Genomic DNA, 6,579 nt, shown 5'->3' with positions numbered 1-6,579 from the left:
AGGACCATAAATAGACTGTCAGGAAAGACAGCCCAGTCGACCATGTGACTCTGAAAAGTCACTTCTGCCAATTTCAGTTAAAATATTTCCAAACAGGAAGAACACGCTCTCTTCTCTGTCTCTTCTCTTCTGCTCCACTGACTGCTCAGACTTTGCGCTCTCTTCCCCATGTGAGATCCACGGAAGCTCGGGAAGAAGGAGTGAGAAGGCCTTGCTTCACAGCTAACCTCACAAATTCATACAGACAATAAACTTCGATCATACAGAGATTAAAACATTGATGGAACAAACTTTTGACCAAGAACCAAGAAACACAAACTGTGCACGGAAACACCACAAAGACACGCAAGTACATCTCCAATTTTGTGCACAAAGGGCTGGTGTATTAATGAAATTATTTGGGTAATCCGATAGTAAATAAATCTAGACTCAAAAAGGATAAAATAGTTCTTAAGGTATTGTCAACAGACTCCGTAAAGTTAATTTTCACTGTACTGATCATTCTGTCACTCTTTTCACCAACCTGTCTTATGTATAGATCTGTTAGATTAGATTTATGTGTAGAATAGTAATAAAGTTTGTCTGTGTTCAAAGACGACTTGACTGTGGAATATTTTGATAAATAATCTCATCCCTGTTTCTAAAACATTTCACTTCAAAGCTGTTCCTAAATACGAGTGACATTATTTTCAATAAGCCATGAGAATAATATCACTCCAATCAGTGAATTAATCATAATTCACTTATTAAAGCTAATTCCTTATGGTTTAAATTGTGAGCTGATACAACTAGACGTTGTATTACGATTTTAATGGTGGAGAATCTATTAAGACAAATAATCTAGTTATTCATTATTTATCTAATTTATAACGGTTGTCAAATACGACTAATTCCGTTCTACATTTCATTACCTAATAAGGTACAATAAGGACAGTTTTATTTAGTTCATAGCTCACTTATTTCGAGACCCTAAATTCCCTCCTAAATATCACATACAAAATATCCTTACATATGATGGTGTGAGAATGAAAATCAATTTAAAGTTCCCTCCTAAATGTCACATTTCCAAAATTCCCTACATATAATGGTGGTAGAATGCATGCAAAATCCTTACATATTATGGTGCGAGAATGCGGGCATTTTAACAGATCCCGTCCACATCTCTAAATTATACATGTATATGTAATACCTTACAATGCATATTTAAGAATTATAGTCTTCTCCACCCAACTCCTGCCCACTTTCTACACAACAGTGTTGACAAATTATTAAAAACAATTGTATAGCCTACTTATGAGCTGTAAGGTATGGTGGAGGATCAGTGGAATCATCGATTCTGAATTCAAAGAACCCCTTGTAAGATCACTGAAATGGCGCCCACTAGTCTGTGGAGTACAATGAACTATTGACAAACCCCCTTTTCCATGTGACTCAAATCTACACTCCAAATCCTCATGCTGTACCATGTGAGCCAGGCACGTGAAAAGCTGGCAACAGAATGTGTGTCTTTCATGTAAAACCCAGAAATGTTTATTTTTAAGTAAATATGTTCAATCCCCGTATGTTTGTGTATGTCTGCTGTTAGATCAAACTAGTAAGACTGTTTAGTTGTGTAGTTTAAACTCTGAGGCCTTATATTTAATAGCCTAAGAGTGTATATCCACTTTTAAGTGTACCAAATACACATTTCTTGGTATCAAATTAAACCTTACGACGTGCCCTAGCTGAATATAAATATAAGGTACATTAGAAAGGTATTCTGCTAGGTTTTACCATCTTTTGAGTTATTCAAGCAAAAGCCGGACCCGGTCATAAATCAGGCAAACGACATGCAAATGAGCCTTGACGGGACAAAGGAATCATCTCGCGCCCAAAATGGAGGAATCTCATTGGGTCAGTCCTCCCAAGGGAGGTGTGACCTCCCTACCTTTAAAAGTCAGGTCCGGCATTGAAACTCTCTTCTGCTGAACTTTTCAACTTTTTGCATCTTCGCTTCCCCGGCATCTCTTCTCTTCTGCACCCTTCCCCCGTTCTTCTGGACCCCTTCGGAACAACATTTCAACCCTCTCTCTTCCCCTCCCTCGGACTTCCCTGAACACTCTGCAACCCTCCGGAACACCCGTCGACTCTTCAACAGTTACCCTCTAAGACACTTCGAACTTTCCGCGAACCACCCACGCTCTGGAAACACCGACAGAAGGCCATCTCAAGGACGCCACGAGGACACGACATAAGCGCAGTCTTGCTCAGACACACAAAGGTCCATTGTGCAAGTATTATTTCATTGACATTCAAACGCGTTACAGTGTGTAATTTCCGTGCTGGCTCCAAAGGGTTAATTGTTTAAATAAGTTTGCCATACTTCTAATAATTCTTCATTTTCCCTTACTGTGTCTACTTTGTTTATTTTCTGTTTATTCTATGTTAAATGTTTGTTTGTTAAGTGTAGTGATATATCCTAGTTCCTTGTATTAAACCCAATTATACGCGTGATTGTCTGTGTTTGTTGGTCATAAAACAAAGCCTCTTTAATGTGCGATCTAAAGCTACGAGCTGATATTATCAAAGTAAGTTAACGTGCTTTGATGAGTAAGCTTATAACTAAGAATAAACCTTCAAGAGAATTGATCAAGAGTATTTAGCAAAGCGGTTCAGCTGGATCGAACTGACTGATTGCGTGTAGCCTACGGGTCAATTCCATTAAGGTGTTATTAAAATTAATATAGCCTGTCTGCATATAATGTATATTCCTAATTAATTATAATTCGTTGTGTTTAATTATCTATATATATTTGAAGCAGACTCTTGGACTATATAAGCCCTTTTTGGGGCGTTTTTGTATGTATTGTTATCTGGTTCAAACCGTATGATTAATCATTGATTACGATCATTTAAAATTAATTGTACATTCCCCAAAGCTGACCTGGATACTCTACAGAGCCATTCTTTTATTATCCTAGTATTTTGAAACACTGACATTCAACCTGTAACTTAGACTTTTAGACTCTCATCTAAGAGTGAGTTAGGCAACCTTTTCTAAATTAATGTTTGGTTTGATTGTTCTAAAGTTTATATTTTATATATTCTATGTGTCACTTTATTTCTATATTTAGATTTTGTAAAGTGTAGGTTTAACAGGGCTTGAGAAGTACCTAAAGAACTGAGATCTTGGAATCCTGAAATGTTGGACCAAATGTTCAAATGATCTCAACTCTCCACTCTCATATAGGTCAGGGAGTATATCCCTCACAATCCACTCTGACCAGCAGAAAGGGGACTTATTAATACGTAATTTTGGGTTTAGCCATGTGCACGAGGCAACATTTAAAAAGAATTCTGAATTAAACACAAGGAAATGCGAGATAACGGGGTGCAATTTAACTTCTCCTGTTTAATAGAAAGGCTTTGCAATGGCAAAATTGGGGCAATCCTTACTGTTCAATACTAAACCAGGGAGGGGGGATCTCGGGTGGAAGCGTCCAATGAGCCAAATGTCTGAGACCGAATGCATAATCTTGGGAAGGCCTAGCCCACCTTTGTAAACCAGCCTATGTAATTTATTGAAATGTAATCTGGGACGCTTACCATTCCAAACGAAGGACTTCGCTATGCTATCAAATTGCTTGAAATAAGAGAGATGGACATCTACATGGAAAGATTGTTGCAGGTAGTTGAATTTTGGAATATAATTCATTTTAATAACATTAACATTTGTTTGCAACATTTGTTTGCTTCATTACATTTATCTATGATTGGGAAGGTTATAGTTATTATGCTCATTTATTTTTTGAATGTCTGTTATCCTATTCAAGGGCTGTGCTTGGTGTCTAAGAAACACGTCTTATTAGTGTCTTGTGGAAATTACTCCAACCTAATTATACAGGGCTTTGACCAACACACTCTCACAGTGATATCGTTAGGATTGCAATTAAAAAAAAATTTTTAACGTTTTTATTTCATTTTTATAAAATAGAATGTAATGGTAATAGATACATGTTAAAAATAACTAATATTACTTTAAAGTTCTTTTAAGTGTCAACCAAACCCCCAGCCATGCCCCTGATTCTATCCATATAATTGCATGAGTAATTAGGCTTGTCATGTCAGGTATAATTAAAAAGAAATTTGAATCAAAAATTCAAAATATAATCCCCACATCTCAACATTGAAGTGCTTGTACTATGTAAAAAGTGCAGTGTAGCTGTCTGAATGTGACATTATCTGATTTATGTCCATGCTAATGGGGAAATAAACATTCACAGTGACAGCAAAACACATCGCTTAAATTTTCACACATTGTGGGAAGAACTGAATCAGCTTCTTTTAGCTCGTTGTTGAAAACGCATTTTTATTTAGCCATTTCTAACGTGTGCTGACTGACAAGCGCATGATGTCAGTGGCATGGTAACCAAATACATTTTATCTGATTTACTATAAGACTAGAATGAAAGTATCGTCAAATCAAAGTATACTGTGTTAAAGTTAGTTTTATGTTTGACATTTGTTGGATATTCGGGTTCATACCATCTCCAAGACCGTTAAACCTAAAGAACCAACTGCAAATTACTCAGAATATTATTCCTTCTACTGCTCAAGGCTTATTTTTGGGAGTTTTTCTTTGGTAGTTTTAAATAGAACATTTGGTCCCTTTAAATACATCAAAATCCAAGACCATTTGACTTAAAGATGTAAAACCAACTACAAATTACTAAGAATAGCATTCCCTCTATAGCACAAGGCTTATTTTGTGGAGTTTGTCTTCTGTAGTTTTTATATTTATTTTTTGGTCCCTTTAAATCCATTAAACTCCCAAGACCATTTGACTTAAAGATGCCAAACCAACAGCCAACTGTTTTTATTTGGTAGAGTTTTATAGACATTTGGTCCTAGGGGAGGGCGATATGACCAAAATCTTATATCACAATATGAGTAATTCTTTATCATGATAATGATATATTTCATGATCTAGTAAAAGTTTTCTGGAAAATCAATATAAATAGGTTTATATAAAAAACGTCTAGGTTACTATTGTAACCTCCTTTCCTTGATAGAGGGAACGAGACATTGTGTCGAAGAAGCGACACTAGGGTTCTCTCTTAAGAGCCTCTTGCATCTCTGAACTTGAGAAAAGGCCAATGAGATATTGGTAGACAGAATTTGCATGTCCCGCCCCCGGACATATGGGTATAAAGGGAGGGAAATGCGTCTGTCCATTCAGGATTTTGCCCTGAGGAGCCGAGAATGAGGTTCGGCCATAACAGTGGCTCGGTTCAGCATCGTGGCCGGGAGGACATAACGTCACGTTCCCTCCATCAGGGAACAGAGGTTACAATAGTAACCTAGACGTTCCCCGTCTGTCACTCACTTCGATGTGAGGGCAAAGAAGTGACACTTGGGGTCCATATTTAATCACACCATGCGCTGAACAGTGTACGTGCACTACTGACGCAGGTGCGGGCAGGCAGTTGCGTGCCAAAGCGACAGGCCACGTCAGACTGCGCGTGGCCTTCGCCAACGCCCCATAAAATCGCCACAACCTTCTGGTTCCTGGCCCCCAAAAGGGGGGAATGATGTGACGTGCCAAGCATGGGAGCAAGCCGCGCCAGCCGTGCCTTTTCTCTCTCTGTGTTTCTCGCATAGTTAAAGCGGCCATCTTAACACTATCACAAGCATCGGGGAAAGTGTTCCTTTCCAACTCCTATTCTTTCAGGGGGAAAAGACCCCGCGGACACCACACCTGCCCAGGCTAGGGGAGGTAAAGTGTGGTGAAATACACTCACCTAAAGGATTATTAGGAACACCATACTAATACTGTGTTTGACCCCCTTTCGCCTTAAAAACTGCCTTAATTCTACGTGGCATTGATTCAACAAGGTGCTGAAAGCATTCTTTAGAAATGTTGGCCCATATTGATAGGATAGCATCTTGCATTTGATGGAGATTTGTGGGATGCACATCCAGGGCACGAAGCTCCCGTTCCACCACATCCCAAAGATGCTCTATTGGGTTGAGATCTGGTGACTGTGGGGGCCATTTTAGTACAGTGAACTCATTGTCATGTTCAAGAAACCAATTTGAAATGATTCGAGCTTTGTGACATGGTGCATTATCCTGCTGGAAGTAGCCATCAGAGGATGGGTACATGGTGGCCATAAAGGGATGGACATGGTCAGAAACAATGCTCAGGTAGGCCGTGGCATTTAAAGGATGCCCAATTGGCACTAAGGGGCCTAAAGTGTGCCAAGAAAACATCCCCCACACCATTACACCACCACCACCAGCCTGCACAGTGGTAACAAGGCATGATGGATCCATGTTCTCATTCTGTTTACGCCAAATTCTGACTCTACCATCTGAATGTCTCAACAGAAATCGAGACTCATCAGACCAGGCAACATTTTTCCAGTCTTCAACAGTCCAATTTTGGTGAGCTCTTGCAAATTGTAGCCTCTTTTTCCTATTTGTAGTGGAGATGAGTGGTACCCGGTGGGGTCTTCTGCTGTTGTAGCCCATCCGCCTCAAAGTTGTGCGTGTTGTGGCTTCACAAATGCTTTGCTGCATACCTCGGTTGTAACGAGT

The sequence above is a fragment of the Xyrauchen texanus genome, chromosome 37 (assembly GCF_025860055.1).
Source record: "Xyrauchen texanus isolate HMW12.3.18 chromosome 37, RBS_HiC_50CHRs, whole genome shotgun sequence".
Classification (NCBI taxonomy): domain Eukaryota; kingdom Metazoa; phylum Chordata; class Actinopteri; order Cypriniformes; family Catostomidae; genus Xyrauchen; species Xyrauchen texanus.
Note: the sequence above shows the minus strand (reverse complement) of the source record.